This window comes from Balaenoptera ricei, chromosome 14 (genome assembly GCF_028023285.1).
Source record: "Balaenoptera ricei isolate mBalRic1 chromosome 14, mBalRic1.hap2, whole genome shotgun sequence".
In the NCBI taxonomy this organism is placed as follows: Eukaryota; Metazoa; Chordata; class Mammalia; order Artiodactyla; family Balaenopteridae; genus Balaenoptera; species Balaenoptera ricei.
In genome coordinates, this window is record NC_082652.1 from 91698863 (window position 1) to 91721585 (window position 22723).

The 22723-nt window shown below is 48.4% G+C and overlaps 1 long non-coding RNA gene across 9 annotated transcripts in view; it reads left to right on the forward strand.

Annotated features, from left to right (window-relative positions):
* The first annotated feature begins 13756 nt into the window (after positions 1-13756).
* LOC132347597 (uncharacterized) overlaps positions 13757-22723 on the forward strand; it is a 29422-nt gene continuing 20455 nt past the window's right edge. For 5 of the 9 annotated variants that reach the window (XR_009497240.1, XR_009497243.1, XR_009497235.1 and 2 more), the window contains exons 1-3: positions 14600-15993; positions 17003-17073; positions 18496-18607. This is a non-coding gene — a long non-coding RNA (uncharacterized LOC132347597). The other 4 variants (XR_009497238.1, XR_009497237.1, XR_009497236.1 and 1 more) reach the window with 4 other exon arrangements.

Below are 22723 nucleotides of genomic sequence, written 5' to 3' on the forward strand. Positions count from 1 at the left end.
GGGAGTCTTGATGTGGAGGAGACTGACTGACATTTAAAGAGGGAGACAGCGCTTGAGCCCTCCCATGAAATGGGTGGGGGCTCCAAGGTTGTGAGCGAAGGGTACGGTGGAGGGCTTGAGTGAGAGAAACTCAGGCTCTAACCCACGCTGCCCCTTGTGAGGTGAGGGCACCTGGGTCCCACTTCTTCACCTTTAAAGTTGAGTTAATCTGACGTGATAATATCATTTAAGGGCTTAATTTATAAGTCCTCCAATTTATTGAACAATGTCTTATTCAATAAATAATGGTTACAATGATTTCGTTTGATTTAAACAAGTGTCTGAGATAGGCATGTTGATATTCAAAATATTTAATAACCTGTACAGGTAACAACCAACCAGAATAATATGGATATGGACGATGGACGTGGCCATGGACACGGCAGCCGCAGGCCAGGTGAATATCCGTCAGCCTTGGAAGTAGGGATTATTGCCATTTTACAAACAGGGAAATAGACTCAGAGAGTTAACTGTGCCAAATAAATTTCCATGTATCTGAAATATGAGGACAGTTTGAGCGTTTGGGAGAGATGGAATTTCGTTCACTGTCTGTGCGTTGGATATTTGTGTTGGCGTACCGTGTTGAAAATTTTCCACGTCCAATGCACCCGTCTTTTAATCTTTGAAAAGGTTCAGTGTGAAGTCTATCTCTTAACAGGCTTTAAGGAGCAGCATCGCATTTTCTAAATGTGCACGTGCCTTGTGATCTGCAACATTGCGTAACAAAAAAATATCTGACCCTCCGTATTGTCACCACTGACACACTATTTCAGCAGGGTCGGACGTGACTCCGTTTAGGCTGAGCAAGAGAGGACATGAAGACCATGAGGACAGACGGAAGTGTAATAAACGCATGCCCGACACCGTGCTTGTCTCATGGAGAATGACCCAGAGAAGATGCTGAAAATATACTGTGCATCCATGAATGTTTCGAGGATAAATGTTGAAGCTATAGCTTGAATCATACACGCTGGTGTTAAAGTCATCAGCTTCAGGGAATATGTTTCTGAAATGCACAGAATTCATAAGCTACCCTGTAATTCTAGTGATTCATATTGAACGTACACCTATGCGTTTTGTAAATTTAAATGTACAAAATGTGCTGAGCCCCTAGGCATTTGTATCGAAATACATTTCTGTTCTCCTGACATGCATGCCCTCGCTATTACTGATGGAAACAGACTATGGGATTTCTGAGTAATTTCCATTCATATTGTATTAAAATGTTCAAGATGCTTTTTCTGTCAAAGAAAGTATCATTTCATAAAATTATTCACTCTTCCTCCATATGGAAATGTCAGACATTGCTAATATAATCCTCAAATTATTGCAGAGAGTGTCTTTAGGCTAAGAGACGTATTTCCTACGCTGTGGTACAGAATGCCTTGTTCAGTCTATTCTTGGGTAACCAGTCTGAGTTTTGTTTGTTTTCAGTTCATGCTTATGTGGTGTCATCCCTAGTGAGAGACTTCTTCTTCCTTTTTCTGTTTCTCTTAGTTACCCTATGGCGTAGAAATCAAAAACATAATAAAAATATAGAAGATGTCTTATTTCCTTTATATTGTAACACTACTCATGAGTGATTTTCAACTTTGCTATGCATAGAGAGCTTCTGAAAATGCACATTCCTGGACCCTGCTGTACAATTCTAACTTAGAAGAGTATCCCAGGAGTCTGCATTTTGACAAATGCCCCAATCTTTTTTTACATACGTAGTGTATAGGTCATGCTTTGAGAACTGTTGTTAAGTACATTGAATAACTCTATATTCAATGTAAATTTCCTTTCCATTTGTAAGCTGCCACTGATCAATCAAGTCTGACAGGTTTCATTCCTCTTCCAACCTGTCCCAGTGCATCCATCCATCCCTCCATCCATTTACCCATCCATCCCTCCACCCATCCATACATCCTTTTGTTCATCCATCCATCCATCCATATTTTAAACGTTTTTGAAGGGTCATCCTGTATCTTGGGACTTGGGATAAAGGAAAGACACAAGCCTCGTCTTGAAGGGGCTCACAGACTTAAAAATAATTCATAATTACCCATCTTGTTTTCTCCTCTGATCTATGACTGAAACTCTAATGCGTGCTCTGAAAGGCCCTCTCGCAGCCCAAGGCTTGCACTAATAAACCACAACATCTTACCCCCAATCACCTTCTTTGTTTTATCATCTTGGGATAGATAAATCTAGTTTGGTAAGGAATTTGTGCAAAATAGCTTACATAGAGTATCAATTTTAATGTTAAAGTCAAGTATATGCCTCTTTTTTTTTGCATGTGGATAAACAAGAATATATCTTTTAATTAGGAAAGATAAAGCCTAAAACAATATTTTAACAAAAATAATAAGCCTGGATCCATTAATACTTTGAAAAGCTTAACTACATGGGAATTCATTTGTGTCTAATAGAGTTTTAATTCTATCATTTGCATAACAACTTTTGTCTTCAAAGTAACTTCTTATATATTAAATTGCTATAAGTGCATCTGAAGAGTTAAAATATATTTAGTTATTACATATAATTTCTAAGGAGGTCTAAAATCTACATTTCCCCCCTAAATCAGGAAGTTAAATAAAGTTGACCACAAAAGCAGATTTTAGATGTGATTTTGGAAAAGATTTCTACTTTCTTAAAATGTTGCTTTTTAGCAAGTTCTCCCAAATCACAAAATACATCAGGAAACTGCTGTCGGAATGCCTCCCCACTAGATCCAACGTGGTATATATGTATATTTTTTCCATTGTTACCATTGTTATGTAGTACTGATTGAATTCTAGTGAACTGTTTAAAAGATGAAGAAATGGCCTGTTTTGAAAAAACTACAAATACAATTAGTTACGTTCCTTAAAAAGCTCAACGTCTACCAAGCTGTCTTTGGGCATCCATCCATTTATCTGTCCACCCATCCATTCTTCTACTTCCATCTGTCCATATTTTAACCATTTTTTACAATTCCTAATAGCAGGACAAATGGCCATTAACCATGAAACACCCTTTCCTGGTCTTGGTTAGTGTCGGTGTTGAACTGCCGTTTGAAAACCAAAGGTCGATTTCTTTTTCACCCATCAGGTTACATCGCTGCACACAGTGGGTGGTGTACAGCCACAGCAAGGCGTTAACGTGGGTGGATTTTGTTCTCCGAGCATATTCTGTGTTTTTTAAAATCCTCATGCATACACTCAATGGAAGGAAGGATTGGTCCCATTTAAGCCTTTTCAGTAATGTCCACATACGCAAATAGCAGTCACATTCACAAGGAGCATCTTTAATATAAACTCGTAGAAAAAGCCTCCGTAAACGCCCAGGAATGTGAAGCGGAGAATTATAATCAGTACACTCTCTCCTCTATTCAGATGTTCATCTTCATTTTCTTCACTAGTAATGGAGACTTTGCCAGGATCTATGGAGAATGTCATGGTATCTAGTAGAATATTTCAATTATGTAAGTTTAAACATCTAAGCACTCTTAGCAAACTCTTTTTCTGCTTCTTGTTGGAAGAGAGTTGGTGGAAGGAGTGAAAATAGATCTCTGATATTCTACGCAGATCTCAGAGAGACGCCGGTCTAGGTATACAGACCATGTATCGGATCCCCAGCCCCTCTGGGGGAAGCAAAGCGTCCGCACAACCCCACCTCCCAACCCTGCCTTCTTAGGACCCTTCGAAGCAATACTGACCAGGTTCAGACACAACTGGCCTTTATTAAGGGCAGCTGTGGGTCACCTGGATGGCATCCTTCAGGGAGAGCGGCACTAGCTGCCCAGGTGATGGGGCAGGTGGAGTCATCCCCCAGGGACTGGGGCCAAACACCTGAAACCTTGAGCATCCCTGCCCCAGGGCCACTGGGCAACACAGCCTCACAGACCTTCAAACACAGCAGAAAGAGAAGCACGCTCCACTGGGCAGATAACTGCCTTCTGTTGTTTGTTTCCAACCTGGCACTCAAAGGGCAACTTAGGTTTGTTTGTTTAGGTAAATCAATTCATTTTATTCTTGAATTGTTCTGGGCAAAATAAAGTGATCTCTGTTACGCGCATCTAACAAAATACATGCTAACCAACCATACCATTCAGGTTTCCTTTTCTGTTTCTAATTTTAGTTAAGCAAAAAAAAATACATTTTTTTCGATCTCTGGGTGGCTACTTAAAATATTTTTTCTAGGGTGGCAAGACATATAAACATAAAAGGTGCCATTTTACCTTTTTTTTTTTTTTTAAAAAGATTTATTTATTGACTGATTGATTGATTGCTATGTTGGGTCTTCGTTTCTGTGCAAGGGCTTTCTCTAGTTGCGGCGAGCGGGGGCCACTCTTCATCGTGGTGCACGGGCCTCTCACTGTCGCGGCCTCTCTTGTTGTGGAGCACAGGCTCCAGACGCGCAGGCTCAGTAATTGTGACTCACGGGCCCAGTTGCTCCGCGGCATGTGGGATCTTCCCAGACCAGGGCTCGAACCCGTGTCCCCTGCATTAGGAGGCAGATTCTCAACCACTGCGCCACCAGGGAAGCCCCATTTTACCTTTTTTAAGTGTACAGTCAGTAACATTAATTACATTCACAACGTTGTGCAACCATCCGCACTACCCTTTTCCAAAACTTTTTCATCACTTCAAAGGGCAAATTTGAACGCCACAAATACGTAGTCCTAGACTTAATTAAGCAGATAAAAGAATAAGAAGCAAGCTGTAATGGGTGATCAACATGATACATTTATTACGAACACGAAACTCTTGGATTTTTGAACTAAGTGACGAAGCTCACAGCTCAAAGCAAAACCCAGAATTAGAGCTTGGGGTCCATGTTCACCTGGACCCACCGACTTCTGAATTTGCCCTATTCTTCTGAATGCTTTTCTATTCATTTGGTCACATCATCTGGAAGCCTTGGCTATTCCGCTTGTATTTAATTCCAGAGGGTCTTAACTTGCCCAGTGTTTGTTGTTTTGTTTTGTTCTGAAATGACTTTTTTCCCAGAGAATACAATACATTGAATACAGAACGACAAGAGTCAGTACAGTGTTACAGCCACGGTGGTGCATTATTTCAAGTCTTAAAAACCATGGCTGCTTTTGCCTTTGGAGGGGAGCACAAGACCGGCCGAGAGAGGGCTTGCCCGTTGAGCAGAGCCTGGGGGCGGGGGGCATGCCCTGGTTCGAGTCAGGGTCAATTCCTCTGAGTGTGTCACTTTTGCCAACCTCGTACGAGTCCACATTTGCAAGTCCCCTGACGTCCAGCTGCCACCCACTGAAAACAGGGAAGCTGGAGGGGTTGGTTGACTGTGGCCCCTGAATTTTCCCCCTTCCACATGCCCCTCTGTTGACCTGGGGCTGATGGAGTGGACGGATCTCTGAGAAGGAGTCTGCCATCCTCGGTGGATCTGTATCTATGGTAACAGTAGGACATTATTGTGAATAACTGGGAAAAAAAGGTGTTCACGTCTCCCTTTGTAAACTGTCAGTGCATAAGTAATTTCTGGCTTCAAAACATTATTTTTAATGACTACATACTTTTACCATGTAAGCACTCGAGCATCTCTCTTTAGGAGTTGTGTGCTCCCAGGGTGTGTAATGGGAGGTGTTTGGTTTCAGTTACGCACTAGGGAAAAATGCTGTGAGTCAGAGGAAAGAGTAAATTATGCAAGAAAAGCAATGTGTGTGTGCACGCGCGCATGCCCGTGTGTGGATCGGTGGAGGGGACTCTCACGGAGTTACTGTTGTTGGGATTTGTATTTCTGCAGCACTGGGAGACGTCTAATGCAGGCATCTGGTGCTCAGTGCCAATGTGTCTGAAGCTGCGCCCTCCGGCTGGTGGCCGGTGCCCCTGCGGCCAGTGTTCTCGTGTTCTGGCCAGTCTCGGGCTGTGCTGATTATCCCAGACGAGGGCAGGCACCCGAAACAGAATCCTTTCCTCCATCTGGGATGAGAGAGATGTCCATATTGGTATATGTGGACTAGAGTAGATGATCGTGGGTATTTAATTTGGGTGAAGCGAAGAGAAAAGGAAAGAAGAGGAAGAGAAACATGAAGATAACGGGAGAACCAGGCAGTGTGCCCCCAGGGGCACGAGGAAGGCCCCCTGCCCCACCGGGGTGCTGCACCCCGCCCCAGCTCCCCTCCCAGCCTTACCGCCCAGACAGCTTGACCAAAGCCTTTTCAAAGGAGGCAGGCTCTAAACACAAACAGATTCTTCCACACTTAGGTACGTATCCGCCAGAGAAGTGGGGACGTGGAGAGGAAGAGGGTGCCATTCAGCCCTGCCCCAATATTAACACCGACGCCTGTGATGTGCCCGTCACCTGCTCCCAGGAGGGCCCCCTCCGAGCCCAGGGTCATTGCACTGGGGACGCAGAAGGATGGGCAGCCCGGGTGGGCGCAGGCTGGGGAGACCACATGGTGCAGAAAGGGAACTTGACGGTGGCATTTAGCCGCCAAGGCACCGGGGAGGGGCGTTCTCTATGTTGCTACAACCAGTGCTCTCCCTCGACCCTGCTAGCTCCCCCCTTAGGAACTTGCGAAACATTTCAAGTCCTTCTGGAAAAAGCGACCGTGGTAGGGACCGAAGGATGAGCGTCCGCGAGCAGGGTGGTTGTCAGAGAGTGCGATGAAAAGCCCTAACGCTCACGAGCGCCTTCTAAGTGCCCAGAAGCCTGCTGGGGGCAACCGGGCGATGACCGTGCAGGGGAGGTGAGACCCTCCTCTTCTGCTGCCCAACAAACCAAGACTCAAGGAGGGCAGGTAGTGACGGAGCCCCAGCTGCACGCTCGGTCTTTCCACTGTGGCCTGGTACCCAGGTCTCCACGCGATGAGATTTCGCTCATGGCAGAGAGAGGCAGAGCGGCGTCCAGAGCCTGGAGCCTGGCGCCCGGCCATCCAGGACCAGCCCACCTTCCCCCTCACAGCGGGGCCGTCACAGCAAGCGCATCCATCCGAGCCCGCCGTCCTGTCTGTAAAGGACAGGGGAAGGCGACCACGGTGCCCCCAGAAAGGCCGTGCCTGGTACCGAGGGACTGCTCACTACGTTGTAGCTGCAGTTGTTCCAGAAAATGCACAGCCAACCAGATGTCATAGGGCAAAGGTGGAGGGCACGGAATCGGAAGACAGATTTGATTTCAAGTCTTGACTCGGCCTCTGTTGAGCTGAGATTGGGGCAAGTACCTTGCCAAGCCTCGGTTTCCCGTTTGTGAAAGAGGACACATGTGCCTGGCCATGGGGGGTGCTGGGCAGTTCTTGGTGAAGATGACGTGCTCCCCCGCCCCATCCCAGGAGGGCTGTCAGGAGGCCTGTGGGAGCAGGAGCTGCTGTGGATGGTGACATGAGTTCCAGAACAGGAGGCCGGGGTGGGGGGGGAGACCCAGGACAGGAAAGAAGCGCGGAGGATGCAGAAGGGGACGAAGCAGGGAAGCGGGAAGAGGAGGGACCACGAGCGAGGAGTTCGGGATTCTGCCTCGGGTCACAGTGCTGGACCACATTTCAGGTTCAATGCTGAGCGTGAGTTTCACCCACGGGTTCGAGCCCTGGTCTGGGAAGATCCCACATGCCGCGGAGCAACTAGGCCCGTGAGCCACAACTACTGAGCCTGCGTGTCTGGAACCTGTGCTCCGCAACAAGAGAGGCCGCGACGGTGAGAGGCCCGCGCACCGCGATGAAGAGTGGTCCCCGCTCGCCACAACTAGAGAAAGCCCTCGTACAGAAACGAAGACCCAACACAGCCATAAATAAATTAATTAATTAATTTTAAAAAAAAAAGATATCACTCCCTATAAATACAAGGGAGGGAGTTGAGGAGCGCGGAAGCAGGGATTGCGGCTGGGTGCGTGTGCATCTCTGCAGAGCCCTCCTTCCCGAGGCAGGTGTGCGGAGTCTCTGCTTTGCAAAGGACAGTCTGTACTGCTCCCCAAAGAAAACCACAGCTGACCGGCACTTGCCTGTTTCTGTCTACAGAGCCCACTGGGGGATCCAATGTCTCTCCCCTCTGGATGCAAAAGCGGTATCTTTAAGGTCTTTGGAATTTTTATTTTATTATTAATTTTTAAAAATATTTATTGATTTATTTATTTGGCTGCGCTGGGTCTTAGTTGCGGCATGCGGGATATTTGTTGAGGCATGCGGGATCTTTTAGTTGCGGCATGCAGGATCTAGTTCCCTGACCAGGGGTCGAACCTGGGCTCCCTGCATTGGGAGTGCAGAGTTTCAACCGCTGGACCACCAGGGGAGTCCCCACAAAAGTAATTTTGAGGGCTTCCATTCCTACAGTCACCTGAACTCTGTTTCTTGGTTTTTAATTTAGAAAAAGATATAACAAACAATTCAGCGTTGCTGAGGCAGCTCGCATTCTTCTGTGTAGGAGCAGAGAAGCCTGCACAATTTTAGGTTAAAAGAAAAGGTATCAGCTACATTTGCAGTGATGGGCAAAAGCAATCTCAAAAAGGAGGGTCTAGAAAACCGGCAACCCACTATGATGAGGTCTAGGGGCCCAGATTTTCCCTTGAAAGTTTTCCCTTGATTTCCCTTGTGTGAAGATAAGGAAGTAAACTAACCAAAACAATCTGAACTTAATTTGATAGTACTGAAACATTAGTAGTTATATATTCTGGTTTCTCTTCTGTCTAAAGTGATCCCTACCCTTGAATTTATACAAATGCCCTCAAAAACGTACAAGAAATCAGTTAGTCCTGCTGGGGTCTTCCTGGCTGGAAGATGAACCAGCAAAAACATTTTGTTTCACTGACATTTTAGTTTGTTCTGAGTTCCTTTTTCTCTGTTTCCTCAAGTACATTTTCTGCTAAGATTCTGCAAACAGGCACCAAGATGAGTCAGAACCCATTGAAGTGTCTTGAGCCTCATAGGTTCTGCAATTTCATTACGTGCTGCGTGGCGTTTATAAACGGCACGCAGTCTCTCTGTGCGTCAGACACCACTAGGCAGTGGTCGCTGTCTCTCTGGGTTTGTTTAGTGACACGTCAGGCCAGCCTCTGCACGCACCAGGATTACGAATCCAAGCACCTTTATACACTTGGTGTAGGAATGTGGAAATAAGATTGGGATCTGGTAATTCCAGGGAGGGGCTTAATGCTCCAATAGTTCCCAAACTAGGGGCTCAATGTACTGTGTGAAAGGGTAATGAGGGGAGAATGCCTTTAGCCACAGGTCCAGAGCCTTGGTCCAGGGCTTGCGTTGGAGCTGGGCCCGGGGAAGGGACCCACAGACGTGAATGCAGTAGGCCCTCGGGGAAACCCAAGATGTTGGTTGGTGGGAGGGATTGAGCCCCGATGTGGAGAGCTCGGGCATGGGGGGTTTGCGGCTGTCACCAGGGAGAACCCAGACACCAAAGGTAGACTCACGCAAGACAGAAAAGGCCAGGGTCTGACCAAGGATAACCTGGCCTTCTGACAGCCCGCGTTCCCAAACACTGTACTAGCGGTTTCAGGACCGAACTCGTGAAGGAAGGTGACACAGCCACGAAGATCCGAGGGACCTGAGGAGTGAAGCAGAAGAGAGAGCGTCATCCTTACTCGCTCTCGCAGCAGTGATGGAGGAAGGGTAGGTTCCGGGCTGTGTCGGTGAATCCCTCCTCCTCCTGTTGTGGATTTATGCAGTGTTCCCTTCTTCCCTGCACTCAGGGCTGAGAAAACCCGTGGCGCGGTCCCTAGGAGGATCCGCAGTGCCCAGGAACATACATGAGGATGGTCAGTGGTGGGGTTGGTTAAAATCACTGGCTGTGACCATCGGTAGTGAACGGCGCGACGGCCGCTGGTGGAGAGAAACCCAGAATCAGTGAGGTGCCCGGCAAACAAAATACACAACGTGAGCACCTGTGGATGGAAGTGTGTGATGAGGTAGTGGGACAGCCTCCAGAAGGAGTTTCAAAAGTCTGAAGTGTGGGGAGAGGTCCCAGTGGGGATGTGACGGCCACTGCCCCTCCAGGGGCAGTCCTTTTAAGTGACCTGCCCGCTAAAGCGAGCGTGGACACCAGGAGATAACAATCGAAGATTTTCCCATGCTACTTTGACAACGTTTATTGTAAAATTAGTCCATCTTATTCTGGAAGTCCTAGTGGTGATAGCTGTACACCTTTATGAGTGAACTAAAAACTGCTGAATTGTACACTTCGAAATGGTGAATTTTATGGTATATGAATTGTATTTCACCAGAAGAAAGTGAATGGTCATAAGGTGGTCGGAAGCAATTTAAAAAATATTAAATGGTGTAAAGTTAAAATTGAAATCTCTTGGAACTCCCTGGCAGTACAGCGATTAGGACCGCGCTTCCACTGCAGGGGCCCAGGTTCGATCCCTGAGTCAGGGAACTAAGATCCCGCATGCCACACGGTGAGGCCGAAAAAAAAAAAAAAGAAATCTCTTGATCCCTTCACTGACCTACATATTCCTTGCTCTCACTTCCCAAAGGGAAACCACATTACCACCTTCCAGGAATTCTTTCTGACCGTGAAGTCTATATGTGCACATATAGAGGATCAAACTGCAAGTAGTATTCTGCAGCTTGCTTTTCTAATGTAACAATAGATGTCTCCACATTAATACATGCAAAAATCCCTCATTTTTTAATGGGCGCGTAATAGCCTGATGTACTATCATTTCGGTAAGCAGTCCTCTATAAACAGGCATTTAAGTGCTTCTACAATTTTGCCTTGTACCTACATCTCTGTGCACCTATGAAAGTTTATGTGTGGGATGGATTCCTAGAAGTAAAACTGATAGACAAAGGACATGTGTACTTAAATTTTAATAGCTGTCACCAGATTGCTTTCCAAAAACTGTTCCTAACATCCAGTGGCCCCAGCGGTGCAGGCAGGACCCATTTCCTCACGCTCTCTGGGTTGAAATCTCTGTCCTTTGGAGAAGCTTCAAGGACCACTTGATGGTGGTGGGGAGGGGAGTGCAGGGGAGAAGAGAGGGGGCAGCTGGGGAGGGAAGCCAGCAGGCTGCGTGGCTTGAGCTAGGGAGGCTCTACTTTTATTTGAATATAAACTGTGATTCTCATATAAGGGATTTCGATAAAAGCGTTCCGCTTTAAAAAAAAGAGATAAAGAAAGGTTTGAAAACTATGAATTAGGTAGTCCTATAAAGCCGTGTTCCCTCCGCCTTCCAGAGGCTCATTTCACCTGCTGGGGCCCCCGAATGGCCCTTGACCTACCTTGCCCCTAGATATCCACGCCCTTGGTAATCCCACCCACGCTGTGTAACTGATAGCGCAATGCAGAAACGACGTCCTGTGATGTGCCTGGTGTGGTATTTGAAGACACTGCGGCTTCTGCCTTGACCTCTGTGATCACTAATTCTGGAGGGAGACAGCCGCCAGTTGTGGGGATGAACGAACAGCCCCGTGCCGACTTCACACCATGGGGGACCAGCTTGCTCCATGTGAGTCAACGGTCCTGGACGTGGCCTTCAGATGACCATGGCCCCAACCAACATCTTGATGCAATCTCTGCAGCAGCTCCGAGCCAGAACACCATCTCAGCCAGTCCTGAATTCCTGACCCATAGAAGCTGTGTGAGACAATAAATGCTTTTCATTGTTTGAAGCCTCTAAGTTTGGGGGTATTTTGTTATGCAGCAATAGACAACTAATGTACCTGGGATTGTGAGGTTTGGTGTCCCAGAGTCTACACTTCTGGTTTTATACCTGGATTTAAACCCCACTTCTGGTCCTGTCCCCTTGGAGGCCCTTGGTATTTCCAGGACACACCACCCCTTCCACAAGGAGGCTGCTTTCAGATGAGTGTCCTGCAGGTGACAGGGGTGGTTAAGGATGGACACAGTGACTTGCCCATTGAACACTAAACCCAAATTAAAACTAAACATAGGCTATTCGGTCACTCTAATCTTTGAGACAGCAATTTTTTTTTTTTTGGCTGCGCCACGTGTCTTGTGAGATCTTAGTTCCCTGACCAGGGGTTGAACCCTCAGCAGTGCAAGCACCGAGTCCTAGCCACCTGACCGCCAGGGAATTCCCTGAGACAGCAATTTCGTACAAGGACGGAAGGATTCAGTTAGAAGCCAGATTCTAGGGGTCTAAGTCAACAGAGCCGAAGCAGGTTGGAAACTGTTCCCTTCAAGATGTTGGTGGTGAAAGGAAAGGGAAGGTCCTTCTTTGTTTGTTTGTTTGTTTAAGGCTTGGAGACGGTGCTCACTTTGTAGGAAGAAGAGGAACGAGGGTCTGGGCTGAAAATAAAAACATCTCTGGACGATAACTGGTGGAGAGAAGGGTAAAAAAGAGAAGGAATTTTGAGCCAGGCTTTAATCACCTCCCTGAACCAGCAGTCAGAGAACTCTGCCTCCTTTGCCCAGGACTGGAGATTCCAGAAACCTGGAGAAAATCGGGGAGGACTGGTGTCAGTTAGACGGTCAGACGGTAGAGCCCACCTGTGAGGATGGAGGACCACCCCCCCCCCCCGCCCCCGGCCGCAGAGACTCAGGGCAGTTGGAAGCGTGAGGGTCCAGGACGCCCTCCCCTGCCGGCTACATGGCTCTGGGACTTGAGCTGAGGGTGAACTAGAGAAAGGGCAGAATGTTTGAGTGGGGTCCCCCCAATTTGGCAATGGCCAGAGTAAGCATGGAGGAAGGTCAAGGCTGGGGCTCTATGGGGTGATGGGGACAATCTCGCGGGAACCCAGGAGGTGAACCCAGTCCTGCAGGGGTGAGCCAGGCTGGGACCTGGGACCTGGGACCCTTTGCTGCAATGCTTGCACCAGGACAAACTTCTCCTCCAGCAACAAAATACAAAGAGACTATAAGGGACTAAAAATAACTGCGAGCATGGGCAGCTGGGGCAAATTACGGACAACAAGATACAAAAAGACCAGAAAAGCTCAACTGCCACTTCTGAAGAGCTGGGAGCAAAAGCAGGGTCCTGCGCATGCCCCCTGCCCTCAACACCGCCAAAGGGGTGGGCGGACCACCTCAGCCCGCCCTCCAGCCCGACCCCTGGACACACCCCTCCCCGCACCCCGTGCAAGGAGCCAGCTCCGCCCCACTTGAGTGAGCCAGCAACGGAACCTGTTACTTTTTGTCGCTCCCTCGTGCTGCAGCAGGGGCTCCAGTAAAGCCTTGCCTGAATTTCTTGTCTGGCCTCTTCTCGATTTCTATCGATTAAGGAGGCCAAGGACCCTGGTGGGTAACGGGGATGACGGCCGGGGGCAGGGGCAGGCTGAGGCCTGGGGGTGCTTTAGCAAGAGTAAGGGGTCTGAGAGGGAAAGAGCAGGGCTGTCGCCCCCAGGAGAACTCCGCAGTGAGAGCCCAGGGGCCGGAGTGCAGGAGGGACAGAGAGGCCCAGGGGCTGGGCCACCAATGACTTTCCTTAATCAAGAGCCAATGCCTTTTGTTCCCCCTGGAAGGTCCTTGAGTCCCTTCGAGGCCCTGGCTTGTTCACGACAGTGGCGGCTTTGTGCTTCTCTCTGAAATAAAACTTTTATCTTAAAAAAGAAAATGTATCCAATGCAGTCTGTCATAATCACAGTATTCAGATCTTCCCTGGCTGGCGGGGGGGGGGGGGGGTGCCTCGGGTTCACTGGGGCACAGGCGAAAAGTACCGAAGAAGCTTGTTCCTATTTCTTTTTTCCCCTCTGGATTTCCGTTGTAATGGATTGAAGCTACACAGGAAATTTAATCCCAAAACTTGGCTTTGATTTTTTTTTTTTTTTTTTTTTTCCAGCTAACCCTTTCAGAGTTGGGAAAGACCTGGCTATGCGGCCAGGGAAAGTAACGTTTGGATTAGATTCCCCAGGGTTTGGGGCAGCGTGACAAAGGGGCCGGGCACTGCGCGCGGCCGCAGCGCCGGGAGCATCGCCGCTGGCACAGGTGCGGCCTGCGTGGGGGAAGGGGCTTCCGGTGTGTCTCCCACTGGCTGGAGGGAGGCCTGACGCACAGGCCCCTCTTTGTCCTCCGAGCACCCGGCGGGAGCGGAGGGCTTTGCGCAGCTTCCCCCGAGGCCCTGGTCTCCCTCAGCAGATCCGGTCAAGCCGTGGGGACCCGACCCGCACTGGAGCCGGGCAGCAGCCTCAGCCCTCGCGGGCCGCGGGCCGGGGACGTGTGTGCAGACGGCGGGGAGGGTCTCTGCGCGGCGGCCAGGGTTTGCTCTCGCCTGGTGCGAAGTGCGAGAGGGCCGTGGGCGTCCCGCGACACAGCACCGAAGTGAGTCTGTCAGTGCGCTGGGCTCCAGTGTCGGGAAGGTGGCCTGGGCCACACAAAACTACGGTGTCTCTAAGGACAACCCGAGGCCGCCCGCGCTGCGCGTGCCTGCAAATGCCCGGGCCCGGGCGGCGGTCGCACCCCGCTCCCCAGCCTGGGAATGAGGTCACCGCTGGGAGGGGCCGGCGGGGCGGGCAGGGCCGGGTCGGGACGCTGGGGTTTGTGCCCCCGGACACCGCAGGGAGCACGCAGGCGTCGGCGGCCGTGCCCGCGCGGGCCCGGGGTCCCCTCCTCGCGGCCCCCGGTGCAGCCGCGCTGCGCCGGGGGGAAGCCCGTCGGTGACACGGGGACAGATGCCCGCGACCGCGCAGCCCACGGGAACCATCTTAGGAAAGACACCAGGTCATCCCTCGTCCCCTCCCGGGGGGCGCCGGGCTGCACCGGGTCAGGCCCCCGGGCCGCGGGCGGATTTGGGCTGCGGCTTCGAGGGGGGGAGGGGCGGCGCTGGGAGGGGGGCCACCAGGCCCCGCCCCCCCGGCAGCCCACCTCGGCCCCGGGCGCCGCCCCCATTTCCCGGCTCTGGGCTGTGGGCCTTTGTCTCGGCGGGGCCCGCGGCGCCCCCTGCTGGCAGGTCTGGGCCGCGCCTACTCGGCCTGCTCCGGAGCCGGCTCCGGTTTCTTGGGAGGCCGCGGCCACGCGGACCGAGGTGGTCCCGCCTTCCTCAGTGCAGCCGGGATGCTTCGTGCAAGTGCCCGCAGCCTTGCAGCGCCCGCAGCTCCCCGCGGACCCAGAGGCGGACAGACGGGAGGAGAGGCTGGGCCGGGAGAACCCCGTTTCCCCCCGCTTTTTCAGCAGGGCAGAAAGTTCTGTGTTTGTGCCCTCAACGGCTTTAGAAAATGGCCTCATCTAACCTTTCCAAAGATGTTATCCAAGCTGCAAAGTCTTGGCCATTGGAAGACCTTTTAAGTCCCGATACCAAAGAGCTTTAGTCTGGATTAAATGCAAAATGCCAAAATTTCACTTTTAAAAGCAAGCACAAGGACTAAGTGCAACCTGAGCGTGTTTGTAAACCGTGCAAAACAGGCACTTCTGAGAGCCCCCCCCCCCTGCCCATTTTGTGCAAATGCTATTTGCCCGGAGCATCAGGAACCGAAACTCCTGGGAACTCTCTTTTTCTGGCCAGCAACGGGAAAGTTTGGGCTCACAGAGGGGATTTTTAAATCTCTGAAGGACTTAAGTCAGTGTGTGTCATGGAAAAGCCGAGTCCCTCCCAGCTCAAGGTGGCCCCAAGAGGTGGGCCAGGGCCCCCCCCCCCCTGCATCCCGCTGCCAGTGGCCAGCACACCTTAGGTGCTCCATGATGAAACAAGGATTCTGCCGAAGAGATCCACTGCAAAGCACCTGGCTTTCTAGAAGCAATAAATGAAAGTCTCTTACAGTAAAAAGAAAAAAAAAAAGATTGATGAAGTCGTGAGGGAGAGGCAGAGAACACAGTATAATCCAGCCATTGGAGACTGGCTTCTGAAACTCCAGCAGGAGATGCTTTATCCCTTCCTGGCAGCTCTGCAGTGGCCAGCAAATAAATATTTCCACATGGAAGGCAATGGTCCTTCAAAACGTAGCTTGTTCCATTCAAGAGAGATACAGCAAGGTCCCCAGCTTTAGTGGCAAAGGGCATTAGCCTTGCCTTTAGGATTCGTGGATGTAAACACTGAATCCCACTCCCACCCCCCTTGATGCTTCAGGAAACAATGGAGGGACCTCCGTGGACAAATTACGCCTGCATTTAATGCTCTGATTATCTGGTGAGTTAGCAACAGTCATATTAAAAGCCTGGACCTGCCTCCTGTTTAATCCGCCCTTGTTACTCTTCCCTCTCCTCCATTTCTGTTTCTTCCCCAAAGATTAAAAAAAGGAAACAATTCTGACTTGTGTTGCTTGTGCCCTGAGTTTGAAACCAGCACATGACCAGGTGGAACGCGAGGTGGGTGGGTGGCAGAAGCCAGTCACCGGATATCATCGCTTGTGATTTTTTTTTCCTTAATAAAAATATTCTGATGAAGGGCTGGGAGTTAAGGCTTCCTTCTGCCTCTGGCCAGGTTGGAGGCTCTCCAGGGAGCTGGGCAGTACAGGAAACTTCTGCTCTAAGGTTTCAGAAGGACACTTTTCAGCCAAGCTTCCAATCACTGAAATGAAAGTGAATTATGCTGGGCACAGAGGAGTCATGTTTAATTCAAGTGAAATTCATTCACTCATTTGTTCTATAAATATTTATCGAGAGCCTGGTTTGCGGCCCCTCCTGAAAGGCCAGGATTCCTTGGGCGGGGGGCGACCCCGACATGGCACAGACCCCCGGCCGCCCTGTGCGCCCAGCCTGGCCCGGCAGTGTTGCCACACAAGCCTGATCCCAGAGTTCTAGGGCGGTGTGTTGTTTTTGTTTTAAAAATCAGACTCTACCTGCTTGTTTAATCTGAAATCTCACGCTAAACCTAGATCTATCTAAAATGTGTTAGTGGCATTTAACAGATGGTAAATATAGCGTCTTGGATGGGTGGAAGGACTAGAAAATATGAGCATTGTCTTTCCTTTTTCGGGCCTGCAGTTCCGCAGTTATCAACGTCCCCTGCTCGTTAATGAAGGAGGTTTCCTCCCCTCCCCCCTCTGTGCCCTCATTCCTATAATGTAAACAGCTGCTAATAGCTCCTATTTCTCTTTGTTCAAACAAACAATAGCCTTTATAACTAAGAAGAAAATTAGTATCAGGTGAAAGCCTCATTTTTAGGGTGCTTAAAGCGTTCTCTTTTTTTTTTCCAGAAGAACAAAGTCCAGCAGTAATCTTGAGAAGAAGAATTCACATTTAAAGTTCGGAAAGTGACAGAACAAAGGTCTGTCTTTAATGATGCATAGACACTCTTGTGATTGAATTTTAAATATTTTTTTTTCTTTCCTTTTCTTTAACTTCCTAACTGAAAAGCTGGAGCTTGGGGCAAAAGGGTGGTCAAAGGTCTGGGGAGTCCGCAGACCCTCCCCGCCTTGGGGCAGACCTGCTCTCTTTGTTAGAGCCCAGGAAAAAGCCTGGTATTGGGGGGCTGGGTTTCTTCGCCAAATTAGGGGATTATGCTTATTAACGTCTGAGGAGTGCTTGAAAATGAAAGATGAGCTAAAATACGCCCGGAATCCCTGATTCCTTTCCAGCATAAAAGGAATCTCTTCCTGCTTGACCTCAAGTGCTTAAAAAAAGCACCATGTGATTTGAAACTTACATCTCTGGGGGAGATGTAGGACGGACTTTGTAAACATTTTATGTTATTCTGTGAAATAAATTCAACTGGGGGCCAGATATCCGGAGTAATCCACAGATGTGCATGTCGGTGGGTAAACCTGAAACATTGTGTTGTTGCACTTTTATACATTTTGCTCTTTGTGTTTTTAACAATTATTGTTCTGGAAGTCTTTGGAACAAGACCAACGAGCTGATCCTTTGCTTATCAGTGTTTTCAGGGTCTGAAAAACCTTTACACTTTATTATCACACATTCTCTCCAAGGATTTGATGTAACTTTTCTTCAGGTTTGTGGTAGAATTCAATTTCCTCATTTTGTATTCTAATATACCCATAGAAACATAGTATTAAGAAAGAGTGTAGGTTTTTTTGGCCTCAAAATGGCATTTAAGATCTGGTGTTTGGTGAAGTTAAGCCACTCTGATGGATAAGCATTATCCTTTATTTCTTTAAGACACAGAAATCGGGACTAGGTTAGAGCAACTGCATTTTTGTTGTTGTTAGCGTTTATTTTTATTATTTATTTATTTTTAAAATTAATTTTCATTGGCGTATAGTTGCTTTACAGTGTTGTGTTAGTTTCTGCTGTACAGCAAAGTGAATCAGCTATACGTATACATATATCCACTCTTTTTTAGATTCTGTTTCCATATAGGTCATTACAAAGTATTGAGGGGAGCTCCCTGTGCTATACAGTAAGTTCTTATTAGTTATCTATTTTATATATAGTAGTGTGTATCTGTTAATGCCAATCTCCCAATTTATCCCTCCCCCCCATCCCCTGGTAACCATAAGTTTGTTTCCTACATCTGTGACTCTATTTCTGTTTTGTAAATAAGTTCATTTGTACCATATCTTTAGATGCCACTTATAAGCGATATCATGTATTTGTCTTTCTGTCTCGCTGACTCACTCAGTATGGCAATCTCTAGGTCCGTCCATGCAACTTCATTGTTTTTTAATGGAAACTATGGGCTACATGAGGGATGGACTCTCATACCTTGTAAATGCTTTTCTTCATCTAGAGTGAAGAGAAGCCCACATTAAAATGAGATGGGATGAGAAGAAGAAGAAAGAAGGAAATCCGTGTGATCCTGGAGGAAGACCCTTTGAATAGAACCAAGGCGGAGATTGGAGGTGAAACCCTGGGGCCCTTTAGACAGACTCTGCCCCAGGCTGTTTGGGGCTGCATCTTACTGCGGGTCTCAATGTGTGATCCTAAAATACGACCCGTGTGGCTCTGGCTTCCAGAAGTTTCAGGCTGCGTAAGGCCAGGGCCACTGTGTTCCCAGGTAGGACCCATTAATAGGATTTTCTGGGGGACCAGTGGGCAGACAAAGAACACTGGATGGATTGCAGAACCGGGGGACTTGCAGAGATCCCCGCCCCGGGCATGGCGGGGACATCTGGAAAGGGCGAGCCCCTCCTCCTCACGAACCCCGGAGCCAAGCTGCGCCGGAGAGGGTGCCATGTCCCCGTGGCCTCAGGAACTAGGGAATGATGCAGAGAAAAAATGATGGGGCGGAGTTGGGAGCAAGAGGGAAGTTTCCTTTTGAGCTGGACATTGGCCCCCGCCCTGGGTAGTTCCAGCGGCCTCCAGGGCCCCTCTCGTGGGGCCACAGGGCAGCACCGTGGGAGCAGGGCTTGGCCTGCTTTCTGCTGCTACATGCAGTGCGGGGTGGTAGGTGCCCGGCCAGCAGGGGCGCTGTGGTGCTCTGGGGGGTGGATGCAGTCTCCTGGGTTAATGAGCAGAGACTCGCCAGGGACGGTCTTGAAACATCAGAGGCCTGGGCTCTACCCTGGATGTTTGTATTCAGTAGGTCTGGGTTGGGGGCAGACATGGGGCCGATAACAGAGTTCAAGACCCCGCCTTAAGCACTAGTGGAAGAGTTTAATGAGGTCGCTTTACAAAGAAGAAACAAAAGCTATTTAGGCTCTGCTTGTCCATCTTGGAAAGCTGGAATTACCCCACTTGAGTGTAATGAACCTCGATTTGGGAAATGTCTGTATAACTCGTTCCGGAAATCAACAAACCTTAGAAGCTGTGCTATTTGCCTCACTGTGCTAAGCCAGGGGAGAAATCAGTGAACAAGCTTCAGCCCTGCCTTTTAACCAACGACGTAGATACACCCCTTGACTGTAGCCACAGCGCTGAAGGTGCAGCTACTCATGGGCGAGGCCTCTGCGAACTCCAGTCAGCGTGTAATTTATCCTCCTTTCCACACTCCACGCACGAATGGTCCTCTTTGGTTTGTAGCCACAGCCGTCAACTGTGGGCTCGGCCTTCGCCTCCCAGGTGACAGAAAGCCTTTACCCAAAACCTGTGGCCCCATTACTGAATGCTGCTTCTTTTGATAATAGATGTTGCTACTTATTGAGGGCCTCCTGTGTATTAGACATTCACACACATTGCACATGGGGCGACTGCATCATTTATTGTTTAAATGGAAACACTTTTGGGGAGTAAATGGGGACAATATTAAAGCGATGTCAGGGCAACAGGGACTGGCCGGGGCAAACTGGGATGTACTGTCACCCGCGTTACACATCACAGCTGCCGGGGGGGTGGGTGAGGATCCTGAGGTCGTGAAGCTAGGGAGGGGCCAATACCCTAGTTCAAGTCTGTGTGACTCTGAACTGGGTTGGATAGTCTCCCCCCAAATTCACGTCCGACCGGAACTTCAAAATGTGATCTAATTTGGAAATAGGGTCTTTAAAGATGTCACTGGGTAAGATGAGGTCATCCTGGATTAGGGTGGGCCCTATACTAATGACCACTATCCTTATAAGAAGAGAGGAAGAGACGCAGAGACCCAGGGATGATGGAGGCCCACATGGGGCAGTGGGTCCACAAGCTGAGGGACACCAAGGATCGCCAGAATGACCACAGGCTCAGAGAGAAGCCTGGAGCAGATTCTCCCTCAGGGCAAGAAGGAACCAACTCTGCCCACACCTTGATTTTGGACTTCTGGCCTCCAGGACTGTGAGAGCATAAGTTTTGGTGTTTTTAAGCCACCACCCAGTTTGTGATGTCACCCAGTTTGTGAACCAGCTCTAGGAAACTGATCCACACACTAAAGACCAGTGTCCAGGCCCACGACCTGGTCCAATAGTGCCCAGGACTGTGGGTGCTGGAGTCTGCAAACCTGAGTTTACGCCCAACCATTCACTTTTTATGTGAACTTTAGTAAATGACTTACTCTTAAAGATTCACTTTTCTTGTTTGTACCATGGGAACGATAATAATTATACCTGCCTCCTAGGCTATAGGATTGTTATTCTCTTTTTGCTTCAACACATATTTATTTTATGTGGGGTTTTTTTTTGCGAAATAAAAGACACAGTCCCTTAGGGAAAAATGCTTCTTACAGAGAACTGCAGATAAAAATGTTGGACAAAGTGTAATACTTGCTTTTAGGGAACTTACAGACAAGTAAACAGTTAGCCCCATTTAGATGTAGTGAGTATTATTAAAAATATAGTGAAAACCTGTCACCTGATGCAGAGTCCCAGCTCCTGATACCAAAGTCGAAAGGAAAAGTGAGCCTGCTCTCCTTTTCCCAGATAGTGAGAGCTCAGACATGGGAACTGGACTTGGCCAGCTGGACACCCGCACCAGGACTTTGGAACTGGAGAATGCAAAGCAACAACAAAGGAACAATTGGAGTTTGTTCACAGATGCTGAGGTGAAGCCATCACATCATGTCCAGGACAGCCCGAGCTCCTTTTCTCTAGCTTCCTGTGAGTTTTACAAGTCTTGTTCTTCAACCTCCTGTGAGCCCCTGCTATCATTTTAACACATTCAAGTGTGTCCAAGAAGCTCAAACTAATCTTCAAGTTCATGTGGAAGTGCAAGGGACAAAACCGGCCAAAATCATCCTGACAAATTAAAACAAAGGTGGAGGACTCACAAATCTTCATGTTAAAACTTAATAGAAAGCTACAGTAATCAAGACAAGGATCAAAAGAATGCCCCTGGGAGTTCAGAAATAATGCCATCCATCTATGGCCGATTGATTTTTCAACAAGGAAACTAAGACAATTCAATAAGGAAAGAATAGTTTTAACAAATGGTGCTGGGACACCTGAAAAAGAATGAATTTGGATTCCTACCTCACACCATATACAAAAATTAACTCAAAATGGATCAAAGAGCTAAAACTATAAAAGATTTAAAAGGAGACATAGGTGTCGACCCTCATGGCCTTAGATTAGGAAACACTTTCTGAGATATGACACACCAAGCAGAGGCAACCTCCAAAATACATAAACTGGCCTTCTTCAAAATTAAAAAAAACTGTGCCTCAAAGGACACTCAGAAATTGAAAAAATAAACCCACAGAATGGGAGAAAATATTTGCAAGTCATACATCTGATAAGGTTATAGGATACAGAACATATAAAGAAGTGTTACAACTCAATAACGAAAAGACAAAGAACCGAATTAAAATATGACCAAAGGATCTGATATTTTTTTCAAAGGAGATATACAGAGAGCCAGGAAGCGCCTGGAAAGATGCTCACATCATTAGTGGTTAGGGAAATGGATATCAAAAGCACAATGAGATGCCCCTTCACATCCATGAGGACGGCTGGAATTTTAAAAAAACCTCCGAAAAGGGAAGTATCAGCTGAAGGCCTTTGGACCTGAACTGCGGCATCACCTGTCTCTGGCTGATGGTCCATTGCGCAGATTGTGGACCTGCTAGCCTCCACAATTGTGTGAGCCAATTCCCCAAAATACATCTCTTTCTCTATATACACACATCCTATTGGTTCTTTTTCTCTGGAAAACTCTGACTAATACAATCCTCTACAGACAGGACCAGCAAACTCTCAGATTCCTCAAGAACGCATATTTGGGAAACCCTCGTGTATAAGGACCTCAAGCCATTCGAGATGCTGGCTGAAGGCAAAACAAACACGATGGTAGAAAGAGGGTCATAAACATCAGCTCTGGCCGCTGCAGAGATCATGCTGGAGCCTCTATGGGTATTCCCTTCCTCGCTGTGTCATGTAGATATTTATGAGTTAATTAATTTCCATTTTTCATTCCTCTCCTCACTGTTGTATACACAGTTTGTTGGTAGCTGGCCATAATTTAGTGCGCAGATTTCAGAATAGCAAGACAGCACACAGTGGGACGTGGGGAAGGAGGAACACTGGTGCTGAGGCTGGCCACAGAGGGTGACCATCGAGGCTTTGGGTTGTTGCCCATTGGTGAAGGAGTGAGGGTATCTTCTGTTTGAGATA